Source organism: Accipiter gentilis, chromosome 14 (genome assembly GCF_929443795.1).
Source record: "Accipiter gentilis chromosome 14, bAccGen1.1, whole genome shotgun sequence".
Lineage (NCBI taxonomy): Eukaryota > Metazoa > Chordata > Aves > Accipitriformes > Accipitridae > Astur > Astur gentilis.
This window is the reverse complement of record NC_064893.1, coordinates 1455925-1474568: the sequence shown is the minus strand read 5'-3', so window position 1 is coordinate 1474568 and position 18644 is coordinate 1455925. Positions and strand designations below refer to the sequence as shown.

Sequence of the window (18644 nt, the reverse complement as noted above, 5' to 3'; positions counted from 1 at the left end):
ACGAACTCAGTGTCAAAGAGAAAAAAAATAAAATTGACAAGACTAGCAGTGGACTACAAACCTTCCAAGTTTAATTACAGTACCTTAGATCCACTTGGTTTAAAGTTCACTCATTTACCTTTCTCTACTAAAAAAGTCAACCATAGGTACCAGAAATTAAATCAAGAGCAGTCAAGGTTACATTTTTAAAGCTAACTCTGTCCCTCTCTTCTTTCCCCGAAGCTTCCAACTTCCCATCTCAGGGCTGTCAGTAGTTGTCAGCACATCATATGAGAAACTCATCTGAACATACAATATAACTTGACAGGCAATACATCAGAAAACCTAGATGTGACAACAGAAAATTCCACCAGATGGTCCTGGATCATATCCATCCATTAAAAAAAAATTTTTTGAAAGAAAAAAAAAACCAACAAAACAACAATGCAGAAAAGCAGAACTTCTGAAGAAGGAAAAAAAAAAAAAAAATCTGCTATATGCACTGTTTCACCCTTTGTCCTGTCCATGCTGGAAAAGGAGACACACAATAGCTCCACCTCTTGTCCTCACCAGCTCGTCCTGTCATTAATATCAATATATGTATTTCATCCTCCTACTCTAAGAAAAGCCTTCTAATAAAGATGCCGCTCCATTAAAAGGCAGTATGTGCTATTAATAATGGTGCTTTCTAATTGAGAAAACTCTCTCAATGACTCTGAAGCCTGGTCCTGCTCCAGCATCAACATGGTCTCCAGGTACACCAATCCCAAGCAGTCAGCCCTGGGAGTAGCTGCAAAATTGGAGCACTTTCAAGACTCCCTGTTTGCCACCCTTCCTATCTCCCTGTTGCTCTTGTAGGCAGCACAGATTCTGTTTGGGTTCAGCCTGCCTACACACCTCATCAGCCTTTGCAATGGCCCTTTTGTGAGAAACCTTGGATTGCCTTGTATGCTGTCAGCCACACAATCCTGTGAAGGCAGCTGAGACCTGCAGGTCAAACACTGACTCTCCTGGTCTAACCTCAATGCAGGTAAAACTGTCTTTGATACACGTTGTCCTGGGTTCAGCTGGGATAGAGTTAATTTTTACAGGAACCTGGGAGGTGGGGGCATAGCCGGGGCAGCTGACCTGAACTAGCCAAGGAGCTATTCCATACCATGGGACATCATGCTCAGTATATAAATGGGGAGCGGGCCGGGGGGGTGGTCTCTGTTTTCGGTGGGGGAAGTGGCGGAGCGTCGGGTCCCGGGTGGTGAGCAGTTGCACTGTGCATCACTCTCTTTGTATACTTTTTCATTAGTGCCGTTGTTGTAATCTTTTTGTGTTTGTCCCAGTAAACTGCCTTTATCTCAACCCTCGAGGTTCCAGTTTCTTTTTCTTTTCTCTCCTCCGTCTCCTCCCCATCCCACCGGAGGGGGGCGGAGGAGAGAGCGAGCGGCTGCGTGGTCCTTTGTTACCGGCCGGGCTGAAACCACGACACACGTGAAGCTCAAGCCACCTTCCAGCAGGTAGAGAGCACAACCTGCTGCTGATTCTGGCCTCAAGCCTGCACAAAACACAGTGCTGAGGCAGGGTGAGGGTCAGGACTCTGTGCTACGCTCTGGGAGTTCAGCGCAGACCCATGGCACAAAGCACCAGGTTCAGAGGCAGCTCTGAGGTTAATTCACTGCCAGAAAAACACTGAAGCTGTCACTGTTCTTCAGGTGAGCGTCACCAGCCTGGCCACAGTAGCAGCTCTGCTGGGACAAAAGTGACAGGCCTATGAAATATAAATCAAACCTGTGCAGGCTGTCACTGCTCAAGTGAGACCTTCAGGGACACCATTCCTTGCTCCTGTTCTGCCCCTACCACCAATAGCTGTGTGCAGAAGTACACGTTTTACTCTGTGAAAAGTAACTGTGTGTAACTGGAAAAAAATACCATGTATCCTTGTCCTCCCAATTACACATGCTCTTAAGTAAAAGGCATTTAGTCAAATATATTTTAAATTGATAAAGCAAGTAGATTTGAATCTGCATGCTCAAAGGAGATGAAGACAGTAAATAATGTGGTGTTATTTTACCAAACCTTTAACAGGACAGGATAGTGCTTCAAAGTTCTTTGGAAATCTGAGAGCTTCTTTGAATACAAAGCTGTGACTGTGGTAGAAAGCAGATCTACTCCCTGCCAGCGCACAAGCTGCACTTGACAGCTTAGGACTGAAGAAATCTCTCTTCAGGCCACTGTGGCAAAATCAGTTTCCACCAAGAAACTAGACTGAGCCTTTAACAAAGCAGTATTTCTGTATATTATAAATACCTATTTTCCTTCCCCTAAGGAAAGTTCCTTCCACTATGAACTCTCCTTTGCTGTTAAACAAAGTCCACGTATTTCCCGAGTGAGAAACACCTGTGAGGGGGAATACTCCAGTGCACTGGCGGGGAACTGGGCTGCAGTTGTGCTTCACAAACTGCAAGTGGACTGGATTCCAGAGATTACTAATGAAAAGGGCTTTTTTAGCAATGGCTGATGGCTACTTGCTGACTTCTGAAGAAGCAGTTTATTGTCTCCATCCAATCCATTTTACAGTTATCACCTTCAGCGCAGAGAGGAAGCTACTTTTACATCATGGACCTGAGAACAAAAGGCTTACAAAACAGTAAATTCTCCCTTCCTCCTCAAACTTCAACAAGGAATATCCGATTTTTTACTCTGCCTTTGTCATTTTAAGATAAAAGGAAAAGTCAGTGACATTTTCTAGTTTTGCTGTTGTGCACCAGTGGGGTTTCAAATACTGCAGAGGAACATAATTACATTTACAGGCACTTGACTGGAACTTCCATGTTGCAGCAGCACATAATGCTCTCTTACAGATAGGAAAAAAAGCATTTATCTCAAAATGTATGTTCCGATTAAACTTAAAATGGACACCACCTTTTTAGTAGAGTGCCTTTTGGCATCTAAAAGTTTTTCTATAAATACTAGACTATGATTTTTCAAAACATCAACTCTACAGAGAGAAAAATAAAAACTTACTATTTAATTGTTCTCAGCAGACATACTGTAAAACAGAGAGCATAAGGCATAAAAAGAATGTATTTAATAAAATTGGTAAAATGTCACCTCCTTCCATTTTGATATTTAATTATAGCTCATTAGAAAAGCAAAAATACGGCAAATCAAAGTCCAAGAATCAGCTGTTTATTTATTTATAGGCATTTATATAGCACCTCTCACCATAGCAACCAGGAAACTTTTTTTCTTCTTGTTCAAAGGAAAAGTTGTAACTTTGAAATGTGATCCTTTGACGTTACAGTGCAAATAGGTACTTACGTCCTATGCTGCAAATACTTCGGCAGGTGCTTAAAGTACATGAATAGACCTAAGTCAAAGGCATGGTGAAAGAGACAGAAACAGAGAAAGGAAAAAGGAAAGGAAAGGAAAGGAACCAAGAAGCAAGTGAGAATGAGAGAAAGAGTAAAGGGCTTTCCTATGAAAATTCACGGTGCACTGGGTCCTACAATAAGCCATGATCTCCCTGGTGCTTTTTTCCTGTAATAGTGACTGGTTCATGGAGCACAGTTCAATTAATCAAGAGCAATCAACAAGTTCCCAATTTATGCCAAGGACACCGGTGAATATTCTTGAGCAAGGATTTCTAAGAGGACAGTAGCTTACAAATGAGACAGCAGAGGGCTGCCTCTCTTTTGAGAGCAGAAAAGTCAGGAACCTCACTTTGACTGCTACTCTCTTCTGATCCCCCAGCAATTAGCCATTATCAAATTCCCATAGAATTAATAGACCTTTTTAAAAATGCCATCTGCTCACAAAACATCAAAGAAATGAGTAAATTAGAACATTGCTCCTGCATACACCATTATAGAATGAATTACTAGGTCTGTCAATGCAATTGCAGTTTCCCCATGATCCTCCTGGTGTGCACAAGCACACAACTACTTTTCAGACCCTCAGAAAGAGATTTTTTTTATACTATTTCATCTGGTTGCTTCCCACCACCATATAGATTATACACGTACATACACAATGTAGTACTTCAGATTCTTTTAAAAGCTAATGAACTTCTAACTGGGACTGAAAGAAAAAAAAGCAGAGATCTTTTGCCTATTGTCACTTTGTTATATAAGAGATCTTATAATCAAGATTTCCTCACGACACAGGTATATAAAGTTATTACCTTCAACTCTGCATTTAGTTTGATCCTATCTTCTTCATAAACCAATACTGTCCAAAGCAATTAAATAAGGAGTGTTCAGTTGCTCCTAAATGAAACACCTAACTCTTTACACAAGACTAGTGGTTATTTTGTAGTCTTTTTTTTAAGCTATATTCTAAATAGGGCAGAAGCTGCTTGTATGACAGCAGGAAAAGTGACAAGTTCCTTATCTGGAGAAACACCAGCTGGCACTGTTATCAGAGCAGACCAGCTCTTTTAAAGTGGACTGATGAAGCCATTTTTAAAAACACCTAATAACATCACAGAGGAGAATCTGATCTCTGCAAAGGTGAGCTGCACAGCTTGATACTCCTGGGAGGCAGCTAATGAAACTGAAGCTTGTCAAGACACAGACCGCGTCCAGTAATTGGGTTTGAAGACTCGCAGTTTAAATTCCACCACGCTGAGTTCAATGCCCCGCTCGCAGCTTGCTCCAAATGCAGGCAGAGCCGAGGGCTGTCTAGCATGACCAAATGTGAGTGGCCGCCTTTCCACTGTCTGTGTCGCCAGGCCCAGTCTGCGTACTTGGAGGGCAAAGAAAGAAACCTACTTTCTTCCAGCACCTCACACCTACCAGTTCACTTCCGGAACAGGGAGAGACAGTTGCAGGGGGAAGAAGGCAGAACGGTGTCAGACCAGGTGGCGTGCTGATGGAGGAGGAGGGAACACATCCTACCATAGAAGGTGAAAGAAAGGGGTCAAGACCTAAAAGGAGAAGGAAAACGGTCCCATGTCATGCATTTATCCAGCACAGCAGAACCACCAACCAATGCTAACCCCCACTCACCGCTCTGTGCCGACTGTGCAAAGTCCCTTAGGAACAGCCACTGGCTTCCCCAGGAAGGCTGCCAGCAAAACAGGGGAAGTGTGACCCATTTTCCCTGAAACTCCACTTACCCTTCCCAGACCACTCCTCCCTGAGCTTTATGGGCCCATAGACCCATTTGACTCCTCGATCTGAACCACAAAACTGAATTCTGCCACCATCTTGGATAACAACCAAAGAAATTACTGTCCCACAGTCTGAGGAGGCAAAATTTTGTCTGTACAGGTAAGAACCTCTGATCTGGTTCTAGCTCTTTGGTTTAACGCTGTCCTTTGCGCCACCTTCTTTTTTATGATTATTCCTGCCTCCCACTACTTCCTAGAAAAATCTGCTCCTTCACAGCCTAAATATGCTCCAGTTGGAAAAGCCATTTTAAATGGAAAGCAGTTTCTTCTGCTGAGAGAAATCATCTATGGCTTTATCTATTTGAATAAAACAATAGTTTTACTAGTGGAGGATCTCTAAGCCTCTATGTTTTAAAACACCTCCTAAAGACCTTGCTGTGTCAGAGCACAGGCCAGATATAAATCTGTTAAAAACTCTGGGGAACAGTAACTGAATGGGGGCTGCTGTCATGGGGAACTGTTTAAATCAACAGTACTTACTGAAGACTTTAAAACAACAATTTTTAAGAGAAGGGGGTGAGAATAAGGGGAATGAGAATACCCAATTTTCAGATATTGAAGCAAACCTCAGCAAGTCCACAGTGAGATGTGACTCAGGAGATTGGAAATTTAACTGGAAAAAGATTTCCATATAGTCGATCCATTTTGTACACTGCTTAATAGAGAATGGACTCCAGGCAATTAGTCCCAAAACATTAACCCGGTACCTACAGTGCATGTTCAAGGCACGCTTCACAAGTGTTGGAAGCTGAACTCCAGTTTTGATGACAGCTAATTAAAACACAAAAGTGAGACTCCAAGTAAAACTGCCACCTTGCAAGCATAAGCCGTTCAAAACGCACTCTTGCAGAAAAGCAGACTGCAAAGCAGGTTTCCTGTATCTTGTTCACACATTTGGTATCTACCACGTTTTTGAAAGTGACATTGAAAAAAAACCACCAAAAACGCCCTGTCTTACTGTTGATGTGTTTAGCATATGTCAGATTTGTTTGGGGGAGAAGGTCCTCCCAGAGAATAAGAGCTCTTCTGGTTCTCAGCTAAGTCAAGGCTTGAGCTAACAAGCCAATCTATCGGTTAAACTGTTTTGAGATCGCTACTAAAAGAAGCCATTACAGTTTTATTACCAAAGTCAACAGATTCTCCTGAATCAGCAGTCACCGTTTAAAAGTCAGCATTTGTCAATAGTTATCCAACTATGGTATTGATGTGAGAACACCAATATGTTCCCTCGCCTTTACCAGTTGTTCAGATACAGTCATTATTCTCATCACCAGAGTGTGCCTCTTCACTTTTTTTTTTTAGCCCAAAGCAGTGGCCATTATTTTAATCGAGAGGGGGTGGAAGAAAGCAAGGGGACACAAGCAGACCAGTAAGCCTGACCTCAGAATAGGCATGTGCAACGCACCCACCCACAGCTGATATACACAAGAGAAACTTTTCCACCATGCTTAGTCAGCACACAAGAATTAAAAGGGGGCAGGATGGGATAAACTCAGCATCCGTATCCACCGGGGCCAAACTCACAAGGACTGCTAAGCTTTCAAAGCTGAAGACAGGTGTCATGGGGGGGTCCCAAGGCACTCTGCCATCAAGAAAAATTGTCAGGAGAACATAATTACATCTTTGCTTGCCCTGGCAGGCTTTAAACCTGCAGCGTCTTTGACCTCTAGGGAGGTTATTAGAGTTTTAATTGAACCGCGATTCTGTGGTGCAGGCAGCTGCCTACAAGAGCTAACCCTCACAGCGTCGCCTGCCCCTGCTACCGGGCCGGACCGCCTTTGCTCCCCGGCTTCGGAGAAGAACGGTTTCCACATCCCAGGTGTCAGCTCCGCTCGATGCAATCCTGGCGGGTTTCCGTGGGTTATCCCACCCCCCCCGCCCCGTGCCTCCCCGCTGTGGAGCCGCCGCCGACCACGACAGACATCGCCCCGCTGCCCCCGCCTCCCTTTCACCCGCTTTCCCCTCAGAAAAGAGGCGGCAGCCGCCGGCCCCCGCGAACCGCCCCGGCCCCACGGCCGCCCCGCGCCGCCTCACCTGCCGCCCGTGGCGCCAAGGGCAGAAACCGCCCCTTCGGCCCGGCCCGGCCCGGCCCGGCCCGGCCCCGCCGCCCCTACCGCCTCCTCACGGCCTCCCCGCCTGCGGCGGGCAGCGCCGCCACCTCCTCGCAGGCGGGCGCTGTCCGCCGAGGGGCCGTGGCGGCGGCGGGGCGGAGCGGCACCGCCTCCCCCGCGCTCCCGGCGGCGGCGGCGGAGAGTGGTGGTGATGGGGAGGGGGGCGGGCGGCCCCTCGCCCGCCGTGCTCGGGAGAGCGGCGGACGCTGCGCATGCTCAGTGCCGGGCGCCGCGAACGGCATTCTGGGGGTTGTAGTGCGCGGGCGCCTGGGTGCCGCATCTCCTGGGAGCGGGCTTCTTGTCGGGGTTTGTCGTACAGACCCTCCAGGCGGCCTCAGCCAGCCCTGCTCCCACCTCAGCCCGGTGGTTTCCCCTCACAGCGTTCTCGCCAGGCTGCCCAGCCCTTGCCTCCCAGTCCAGTCCATTTTCTTAACCCCTCTACTTCTCCCAGTCGTCTGCATTGCTCACCCCTACTCCTCATGTCTTCCCCATATCTCCTTTAGCCTGCACTTCACTCATCAGCTGTCCTCCCACACTGACCTTCCCCTGTCCCTCAGGGTCCGTCCCTGACCCTTGGCTTTCCTCTGCCCAAGAGCCTACTTGCTTGCTGCCCACGCTCTCTGGCCTCTTGATTTCTTCCACTCAGAATACACGTGCTAAAGCGGAGGGCAACCATCCTGATCATGAGTATGTGGCTTCTAATCCACCAGAAAAAACAGGCAGACAGCATGCACCTGCACTTTTTCCAGAGGAAGGTTCCTTCCCACCAGGGAAAGCAGCACAGCAGCGGCAGGTCACGTTCACGTGGCGGGGTTTGGTAAGGTCAGACTTTATTGTCTGAAAAGTGCATTCGTTACCCGGTGTGCAACGAGCCAATAATCATACATTCAGGAGAGACACTATTTATTTCATATTTGCGCAAAGATGGGTGCTAGGTGGTAATTCCACAAAGCTAGCATACCCTGCAGTTAAACACGCAAGCAATTTATGCAGTTCTAGATTCGCCCACTCGTTTCCAAAGTCCTTCCCCAAAATCATTATTGGTAGTCGCTTATCTGCCACCATTTCTATTGGGTTAAGGTTTTCTCTGCTTTGAATTAAAAATACAGTGTTACTTTATTCCACAGCGTGTGCTCAAACAGTGTGTGTGGGGGGTAAGTCTTTTAGGTGTTGAATTGAGTGGGTGGTTGTGATCTCCCCCTGCCGCCTTCACCTTTTCCCTTCAGTGCCTTCTGGAGCAGGATGTTTCCTTTTTATCAGTCTTTAGTTTCTTCTTCAAGGGTATAGTCCCTGGCAAAGCCTGCATCGTTTAATAGAAAGTAACCAGGCCTATGTAGTGAAACTATTGAGTAATGGTCCTCCTTAAAGGACAATGCATCATGTTTAACCCTAAATTGAGCAGTATCACCACAGCTAGGCTGTAACTCAAACGTATGAGTACCACTTAACCAGAGCAATCCTGAGATTATTACAGCTTGAATAAATCACCAAGAACATGCTGAGTGATACAAGAGGTAAAATCGAATAAGCACATGACAGGCGTGTGTACAGCACCTCTGCTTGACCCAGACTCTCCCAAAGTCAACAAGGCTTTTGTCATTCACTTCACTGAGGCTTTTGATTTCTCATGGGAGCTTTCCATTTCCACACCCACGCAGTGCTCTCAGTCAATAAGAAGGACAATTAGTGGTTTGGTAGCATTAGCTACCATTTTGTAGCACATTAGCTGGTGTTTGTATGCATAATTAAGTGCTCCCAGAGTGACAGGATTGCTAAACATGCGTGCAGGAAATGAATGTAAAATTTTAACCGTTGAAATGTTTGCCCCTGAAAAGCTGATAGACATTTGGGGGAAATCAGATTTAATGGCTTAGTACTCCTTCCTCCAGCCTCTTTTTCTGCCTTGCAGATTTTGTAGCTAATGATCTGAAGAACTAACTTGTGTTATAAGAGATACACAAGAGAACTGAGGGTTTTGAGAAATGCTTGTTGCTACTCTAAGCTTAATTTCATTACTGTCTCTATGAATTTTAGTGCTGAGCTCCCATGGACTGATAAGGCAAATGTCAGGCTTCTGAGATTAGTTTTCCAGAGTTTGTTCAAGAACTATTACACTAATGAAATCCATTGCATAGATCCCATCTACTCTGTTTCTCATTAGGTTTGTGACTTATGCTCCAGTCTTAGACTTCAGAATGCTGGACCCACATCCTTATAACTAGAGCAACAATGCAAAATAATCATCATAGTCACCATTTTTATCAACGTTTGTTGGAATAAAAAGTCACTATTTATTTCAACAATGCTTAAGAGATTTCTATTAATTTTCCTAAAGCATTTGTGAGTAGCAATCTTGACTAAGATTTCATGAATACCTGTTTGCGTATTCACATAAATGTCATCTGCTGTGCTACTTTTCCTCCTTGTAATGAAATATTTAATGAACCAGACAAAAAGCCAGAGATTACAGTAATTTGAATTAAGTGGCCAGTCACGTATCACAGACAATGAATGGCCAAAGACACAGGCATAATCGCTCAACAAAAAAAAACCACCCATAAGCTGAAATGTCTTTCTATGAAATATTCATAGCATTGTGGTGATTTATTGTTATGTCTGCTTCAGAATGACCTGCAGTGGGAAAAGAGCATAATCTGATAAACTTTTCATGCAAAATAGTTCATTTGTTACTCCTGGAGTAACAAGTTTGTAGACCCACATCTGTTTAAGTCTACTGCCTGTAAAGGGTAGGGAAGTGTTTTCCTTAATACAAGGTTTTTCAGGGGATACCTAGTGAAAGCAGTGTGAATAAGCTAATGGCAGAGACAGTCACTTCAGGTGCCCAGACATAGGTGCCTTTTAGACAGTTTAGGTTGCCCAAGATGTCTGCACAAGGCTGGTAGATACAACATGGGATCTATAAGACACTCTCAACCTGTGTAATGGCAGCTAGAGGCCTGGCCTGAACTTGAGTTTCAACATGGTACCACACACTTAAGTTTCCTGAATTACTTCCAGAGCGACTGTTCAGGGAATAAATCACAGATAGATTTTAGAGACAAGGGCAGACGATAGCCTCACAGTTAGGAGCTAGAACAGTTGAGCCACCTTTTACAATAGACAGAGCTGTATGTCCAACTGCAAGCAAACTTTGAAATGTTGCTACCTCATATGTCCTCACCTCACCTTCTGCACTTGGGTTTGTATGTGTAACCTCTTTGAATGAGAAAATATCAGAGGGCTTGATCCTGGAAGCTGCGCCTGTCCAGCAGAGCCGCTGGTGTGCCTGCTCATGAGCAACAACGTGCTGGACTGCAGGACTCCAAGCCTTGCTCAGCTGAAGTCAAGTAGATCCACCAGCTTCTTTGCTGTGTTTTTCTGTGTGATGTTGCCTCAGCTCTTTTGTCTCTTTACCTGATGCCTTTGCTCTCTCTTGGTTTTCACTATGTCTTTGTGTGCTGCACAAATGAGTATTTAGTGGGCGCTGGTGCTGTTAACCTTTCTACACCAGGACAGACAGAAGTATCTACACAAGTTGTTGGCAGGATCTTGCTGGGATTGAGCCACACAGATTTTTTTAAATAGCAGCTTTGTAAATTTTATTAGGTAGGGATAGGGGTACACACAAGCCCAAGGGATGTGGCAGTCTGCCCGTGGTGTAGTCACAGCTCAGCAGAGCTTGTGGGCTGACAAGCCAGTATGTAAAACTGCATGAGCACCAGTGATTCAAGTCCTGTAAAGGGTAATAAGCAACGTCCATGGAGTGTGCTGCTGTATGATCATCCTGCCAAAGAGCACCGTTTCAGCCAAAAACATCGATGAAGCCATTTGGGACTAAAGGCAGCAGGTAGCTCTCTGCACATTTGCTCAGCGTATACTAAATGCGGGCAGCAGAGAGAACTGAACAAGTGATTTTGGAAGTGCTACATGCCTTAAACCTCTCTTACAAATTCATGTCGTTCACTAAAGAAATTGCATATTCATAGCATTCTACCTCAGGTGTATGAATTTGTGTGGAGGGGACAGACCCTTTGTAGGGTTCAGTTATATGGAACTTAGTTATTGGGCCTGAAAATAGCTCATGGTCACAAGTCTGTTCCAGGCGCCTTTAGAAGGCCTTGAACAGAATAAATAAGAAGATAGAAGAAGATCCCAATTAGGAAAACACAGGTGCACATTCCACGATAAAGGGAACTTGGCACAAACAACCTCAATTCAGGGGCTTATCTTGACCAATTGGACTAAGACAAGTCTTGTATGCTCTAATTAACACAACCAATTATGTCTTATGCTTATGCGCGTGGACAGTACCGATGTAACCAATCACCGCTTATGCTTGTGCGTGTGGACACCAAGTGCTTGCATGTAGTAGCCAATCAAAGTCTCTCAACAACTTAGAGAATTGTATAAAAATGATTAGCTAAGCTCAATAAACTGGCGACTTTAATCATCACATTGGTGTTCCGTCGTCCGGGCCCCGCACGGATTAATCCCTAAACCCTACACCCTTCGTTCCCTCTGAAGAGCAAGATTTCATTAAACTATCTCTCATTTGGAAAATGCAAGCAGTGACCCCACTCTCTGGAGTACTTGACAGCCAGTAATAGCTGTATCATGATCAGTACCTACCCCCTGGTATCAATTTTTCACATGCTGATGTCAAACACATGCAAGAGTAAAAAAAGAAATAAAAAAAAAATCTGCTGCTGAGCAACGTTGCCACTGAAGTGACTTGTGTCTATGAGGTGGTAAGGGCACTTGGTTTTCTGAAAGTGCAGCTCTGATCCCAGTGTTTTGCTCCTCAAGCTTCAGGGGCTGGGTAATTGCTGGTGTTGCCAAGGAAGGTTAAGGCTTTGTTTCTCTTGTTGCAGGTAAAACAGGGTGAAATGAGCACATGTGCTGTTGTGCTGTTAAACAGGTAAGCAATCATGACTATTCTATAGAAAGAGATATTGAAAAAACTGTTAAGAATGTCAATTAAAGCTATCCAGTAGTTTTATGGTGGTATTAAGAAAGCAAAAAGTGTTACCAGTCCCACAACCAGGGCACCGACCTCTGCTTTCTGCCACTAGCAATGGGATCCCACTGACCACAGAAGTGAGCATGTGGCAATCTGCACTAGCACAACAGCAAAGCAACAGAGAGAGTAGCTCTTTTCTAGTTCCTCGTGGAGTGACAATTTCTGCTTGGTATTGGAGTGGTCTGCTTAGTTTGGAATGCAGGACAGTTAGATAAGCAAACACCTTATTTATTTAGCCATTTATTTATTTAACAACATGGTGCAGGCAAGCTATTGAGGGACTTGAGAATTAAGGAATTTTACCTCATAACAGGATTGTAGAGAGATTTATATGTGGACTTTAAGTAGATGTTCCTCTTAAATACAGAAAAATACTTGCACTAACGTAATACCGTGACTAAATACAAACCTCCACAATACAAAGAGGAATAGGTAGTTACTAGTGACAATGAATAAAAAAGACAGGAAAGTGGAGAAATTCAGTGACAGTTGGCATCAATCCATGTGCCAAAAGCTCGTGAAAGCTCCCTTGTATGTTAAAGTGACTGTCTCATGAAATATTAGCAACTATCCAGAACTGGGAAAGTGTGAAAATCTTGTTGCTGTATAAATTATCTGAGACACTCCTGCCAATTATAGATTTGCTGTGAGGAAGAGAGACATTGGTAATCATGACAGCAACTGTGTTTGAGTGTCATGTGAATATTCTCGGGCAATTATTCAAATCAATCATTTCTTGTCTGGGTAGGAAAGATTCATCACTCTCAGTACCTTGTGTCATTCAGCGACTGAATTGATGATGCTTTGCTATTTCTGGAGTTCTGTAATCTGCCCGTTTAAGATGACAATGCCGTCACGCATTTAACTGCTGAGGTGGAGAGCTGTCTGGCAGAAAATGGGAGAACGTGGGCCCAGATCCCATGAGAAGAGTTACACAGGTCCTGAGACCAGTTCCCCTCTGCACTGAGCAATGTCCAACCCCGAGGTAGTTTTGGAAGTGGCAAGAGTGATGCTGGCCATTGCTGCTGACAGCACGCAAGAGGGGTATCACTAGAACGCAGGGACAATGCAATGCATTTCATCACTCTTCTTCCATACAGGATCGATATGGGACCTGCTAACCACATCTTGTCATGACAAGCCCTCCAACTTCAGTGCCTGGTGTCCCTGTCATTGAGAATGACCCCCATATTCTATGACGTTCCTGCCTCTCAGCTGTCTGACTTGGTTTCCCCAGCCCTGTGTGCCTTGACCTACCCTGTCACATTTGCTGCTCTCCATAAAGAGGGGCTCCTATCACCATGACTTCTTTCCATCCTTCCATCCTTGCTGGCAGGAATGGGACTGTGACCTGCTTCCGTGAGAATTACTGTTGGTAAGAGACATTACTAAAAATGTGCAACCTGTCTGTGTATTCATTGGACTGCTGCAACCCGAACTGTGACTACATAAATTTGGACCTTTGATTTGACCTGACACAGGTGGTCTTACCTTCTTATTTATACATCATGAAGCATATTTTATCAGTTCACATTTTTGTTTTAATAATATGCCCCACCTATTCCTTCTGCCTCTTCCTGTAAACTATGCATGTGTAAAGGCTGATTCCAGTCTGTAGTGACGAGGGGGTGGATTAAGGCTGCAGATCTGCCTTCGCCAAACCTTAAGCACCTGATTTTGTAAACTAAATAAAATACCACTTACATGTTACTGCTAAAAGTACCAGGGTGATCTATCAGCTGGGTCTCAGTATTACAGGGCTTCCTGCTACTGTTCAAGAAACAAAACTAGCATCAGCAAGTGGTAACTTGAAATGGCATTTGTTCTTTAATAAAATAACAAAACAAAGTCTTCAGAGAGGAGTAGTTTCCCTTTTTCTACATGTAACTGTTTATAACAAAACAAAAGACTGGTTAACTCTTCAGGCTGGTGATAACAAATAAAAATGTGGTTCACCTCAGCTTTCACATGCTCTGTCTCTCTTTCCAAAGAGCTTCTTTCCTTTATTCACGAGCTCTTTGGGGACAGGATTTTTAACAGTTCTTTCTGCCAGCTTGTGGTTACTGGAATATTAGCTTTCCAAATTTTTTTTTAAGCCTGTGTTGTGGTTCCCAAGTATCCATCTGCACCTCTCAGGAAAAGATCTGGTAGCGTGTGGCTAGAATGTATTTTAGGATGCCTAATTTGAGCAGGTGACTGTGTCACTGGTTAGCTCAGATGCTGAAGGGCATTGACCTGTTGGAGCAACTCCAGAGGAGGGCCACAAAGATGATCAGGTGGCTGGAGAACCTCTCCTGTGAAGACAGGCTGAGAGAGTTGGGGTTATTCAGCCTGGAGAAGAGAAGGCTCTGGGAAGACCTTATAGCAGTCTTACAGTACTTAAAAGGAGCCTACAAGAAAGCTGGTGAGGGACTTTTTACAAGGGCTGGTAGTGATAGGACAAGGGATAATGGCTTTAAACTGGAAGAGTCTAGATTTAGATTAAATGTAAGGAAGAAGTTCTTCACTGTGAGGGTAGTGAGGCACTGGAACAGGTTGCCCAGAGAAGTTGTGGATGCCCCATCCCTGGAAGTGTTCAAGGCCAAATTGGATGGGGCTTTGCGCAACCTGGTCTGGTGGAAGGTGTCCCTACCCATGGCAGGGGGGTTGGAACTAGGTGATCTTTAAGGTCCTTTCCAACCCAAACCATTCTATGATTCTATGAAGTTTAACCTGCTGACATCTGAAATTCACTGAGAGGAGCAATCCTTTGGAGAGTGTCTCTTCAGCCATCTCTTTCATCTGAAATCCCGAGTGATTATTGACATCAGTACTGAGCCATCACACAGGAAAAAAATTTGTTTTTTCCTTTTAAGAGTATTTCTGCTGCAGATCTAATTACCTACGATGCCCTTCATTCATGTACAGTTTTGGTGGCGCACATCCTATTTTTAGAAAGTCAGTTTAGAGGTAAGGAAAACAGTTTTGTCTTACACCTCCATAGCAAAGGTATGAGGTCTGGACATAGAAGATGACCATTCCTGCTTCACTTGACATTTGAGCTGTGACAGCCAGTTGCTCTTTGTACCTGCTTTTTGTATGATTTGAGCTTTGTCCCAGTGTAGCACAGCCTAACTTCCATCACTTTCATTTAATGACACATGGCTATGAAATGAGGAGGCATTATACCCCATTTCAAGACTGCAGGTTCCCACTGACTGCAGCTGAGAGCTGACTCCATCCTGAAAAACAACAGGAAACATCAAACCTAATGCTAAAAACCCCCTTGCTTTTCACCCCGGTCTTCCTTCAGACAGATTACTTCCATTACTGCTAGTTGTTCTCATGCAAGCAAAAATATTGTGGTTCCCAAAACTGAGTGGGGGTGAGTTATGGACGATTCCTCTGCTCAGTGAGGCCCGCTCCCCCCTTCCTGAGGTAGATCCACCCTTCTCCCACCACTCCTCCAGCAGGTCTGGTCTGCAGAGGAGGCTGGACTGGCTGGCTCCAACCTGAAAGGGTTCAGATCTTTCTTCTCAGGTGCCCAAAGTGACTATGAAGCAAATGCTCTCTTTGTCTCCTCCTCTGAGGGCTGGACTGTGACTGAGAAGGGAAACTGGCTGTCCCACTTTTCTATATGATCCTGATCCAGGCCAGCCAGAAGGCACGCATGCCCACTGCCAATCCGTGTGTAGCATTGCTTTGAAGTGGGAATATTTGGCCCTTGTGAACTTGCACACAGCTTACTAGAACGGTGCCCTCCTTGGCAGCAGCCCTCGGTATTGCAGAAGTTGAAGAGAATAGTGAATTGGGGGTCTACAGCCAGCTAACACCCATTTTGGTTATTAAAGCTGGCTCCCCTTGTTGGAGTCTGCCCACCCCAGAACGTATGTTTCTAGGAGCTCAATTTTTAACTAACACAGCAAAATAAATGAAAACAAGACAAGAATAAGGCTCTGTTCTGCTGGGAACACAGGACCTCAAGATTGTAACACTAATTGAGCACCTGTCTGTTTACTGGAGAATTTATACCCAGGATGGATGGGGAGTCTCCAGGGCAACAGCAGCTTGTGCACTCTTTTTTTCTTTCTCTCTTTCTTTTTTTTCTTTTTTTTTTCTTTGTTTTTCTTTTGTTTTATTTTCTTTTTTTTTTTCTTGGAGTCAAAAATGTGTAACATTTGTCCATATATTTTGGGCAGGGAATTTGGCTCCTTGCATTCATCTCACAGAAGAACAGAGTGTCTCTCAGACAGCATCATTTCCCTCCTCTCTCAAAGCACTGGTCTGTAAGCGTGCCCTGGCTCTCCCCTCCTGTGCTTTTTGCTGACAGAAATATCATCTCCAGCTGAAGCCACTCTATGTCCCTGCAGCTACATCCCCCTGTGAACCGCGGCTGCCTTCCCCCTGCTCCCTCACTTACAGACGACATATCCCATCTCATTTATATTATTAAAATTATTTCTGTGGGGTCACCTTCTGCTTCACACCTGAAATTATATAAAAAATTAAGCTTTCCCTTTTGTGCCATTTGGATTTAAATTGTAGATTTTAAACCTGTCCTCTCTCCTCAATACGTTTATTTTTCACAGATAGCACCACTGCAGTGGCAACTCCTAGTGACTGCATGAGATATTAAAAAAAAAAGAAATCACAGGCACATTGACTCATGTGATGTTACGATGAGTGAGGTGGATAATAACAAACATGAAGTACTTCAGGCACCCACTGGGTTGCTTTCCATTTTCTTCATAGAAAACCTAAACAGCCTGCTGTGTGGAGTATAAAAAAGGTTGTATCAAAAGAACATCTTCATATTAGTGCAGTGATTAGCTTACAGAGTAGCACCCAGTGGTGAAAGAGCTTTAATCTTCTTTTCCACATGCAAAAATTATGAGTTGCATGAAGGGATGCTTACAATGAAGTCAGAACTGACAGCTGTTGTGACTTCTCAAACATTTCATCCAAAATAGTTCCTTGCAGGTGAGTTTGGCAAAAAGCATTTGAGTTCTTTAAGGTAAAGTGCTGGACTTCTTTAGGAAGTGTAATTGCAATTACTGTACTTCACAGGCAAGGATGCTGCCAGGAATGAGTGATTCTTGGTGTGGGATACATACAATACAGTAAATATGGAAACCAATACTTTGGAAATTGCTTCTTTCACTTGAGCTTGATTTAAATGTGTGAATTGTTTGCAGCTTTCTAGTATTCCCCAGTCTTTACCATTGGCGTGCTTTATTATCAGTCTGAAAGACACTACTGCCATATGGAGAGCTAGAATAGCCAAGAGTTATGTTCACCAGCAACATACCATTCAAAATGTTTAGAAGCTGCCAGTCCTCATGGTCCCAGACCAAAGCTAACCTTTGTAGCAGCACTATCAGGTTTTATTTCCTCTTTTTCCAAGTCAGATGGTGTTGGTGTCTGTCTTGGGGAGCACACTGGATGAGATGGCCTGAGGGGTTACTCCTGATGGCAATTCCTGTGCTGCCCTAGATGAGGCTGGCATCCCCAAGTAAGTTCCAGCTTAAGGGACAGAATAATCCTCTGTACTGCTTCACTGTGTGTGGTGCAGATCCAATGGGTCTCACCTGAGTACTGGAGCAGGGGTGGAGGAAAGGAAGAGTCTTTGCTCCTTCTTCGAGTGAATGACCAAGTTATTCCATAGAGAAGGCTATACAGTAAAAATAATGTCAACTCTTTCATAGCGGCTAATGGCTACACAACTGTTAAAGAAACACTGGGCCATCTGTTCAGCCTTCCTTGCAGCATATCCTTCTACCCAGAGCAGACCCCAGAATATGGCTGGGGAATGAGATGGGACAGAGGCTCTACAAAGATGGAAGCTATCGGATCAGCATTTTTGTCTCAGGGCTGTAATAGAAATCTTTAGTAAGTAAAGCCCAAGCATAACAATCACATTTTAGCTTGAAGATGAAGTCCAATTTTGAGTTTAAATTCATCCCCTTTAGCAGTCTCAAGGCCAAAGTATGCAGAGACTACCTAAGTCCTATTTTCAGGATGTTAGTGGCACATAGATCCCTCTGCTAGTTCCTCTGTACATGAATTAATTGGATCCAAGGCACAAACACAAGCTTATGTCAGAGCACTGCTGTAGGTCATGTTTGAAGATGAGTTTATTAGTTCCAAAGTCAAAGATTAGCAAAAGAAAATCTGACCAGAGGAGAGACACTGAGTCCTGACACATTGTGAAAATTTGGAGGTGAATGGGATCTGGGCTCCTTTAAAAATCAAAGTGTTATAAAAGTAAAATTGCAAAATACCACTCTTCTACATGAAAACCTCAAGACACGTTCCCATCTTTGAATCTCACTTGCAATAGACTGTTTCTCTTCGTTCCTTCTTATGAGACATAGTGATATTTACATAGCAA

The 18644-nt window shown here is 44.3% G+C and overlaps 2 protein-coding genes across 6 annotated transcripts in view; one reads left to right on the top strand and one right to left on the bottom strand.

Annotated features, from left to right (window-relative positions):
• The window catches only part of POMGNT2 (protein O-linked mannose N-acetylglucosaminyltransferase 2 (beta 1,4-)), a 34038-nt gene extending 26686 nt beyond the window's left edge, over positions 1–7352 (bottom strand). For 2 of the 3 annotated variants that reach the window (XM_049817304.1, XM_049817302.1), the window contains exon 1: positions 7178–7352. The gene's annotated coding sequence lies outside the window, so the exon portion shown is untranslated. Of the gene's footprint in view, positions 1–4766; positions 4898–7177 lie in introns of all 3 variants that reach the window. The other variant, XM_049817303.1, reaches the window with a different exon arrangement.
• Positions 1–18644, top strand: part of ZNRF2 (zinc and ring finger 2) — a 568219-nt gene that overhangs the window by 263219 nt on the left and 286356 nt on the right. Inside the window, exon 6 of one of the 3 annotated variants that reach the window (XR_007508148.1) lies at positions 14809–14857. The exons of the other annotated variants lie outside the window; for them this stretch is intronic. The gene's annotated coding sequence lies outside the window, so the exon portion shown is untranslated. Of the gene's footprint in view, positions 1–14808; positions 14858–18644 lie in introns of those variants that run through there. 3 annotated transcript variants of the gene reach the window in all.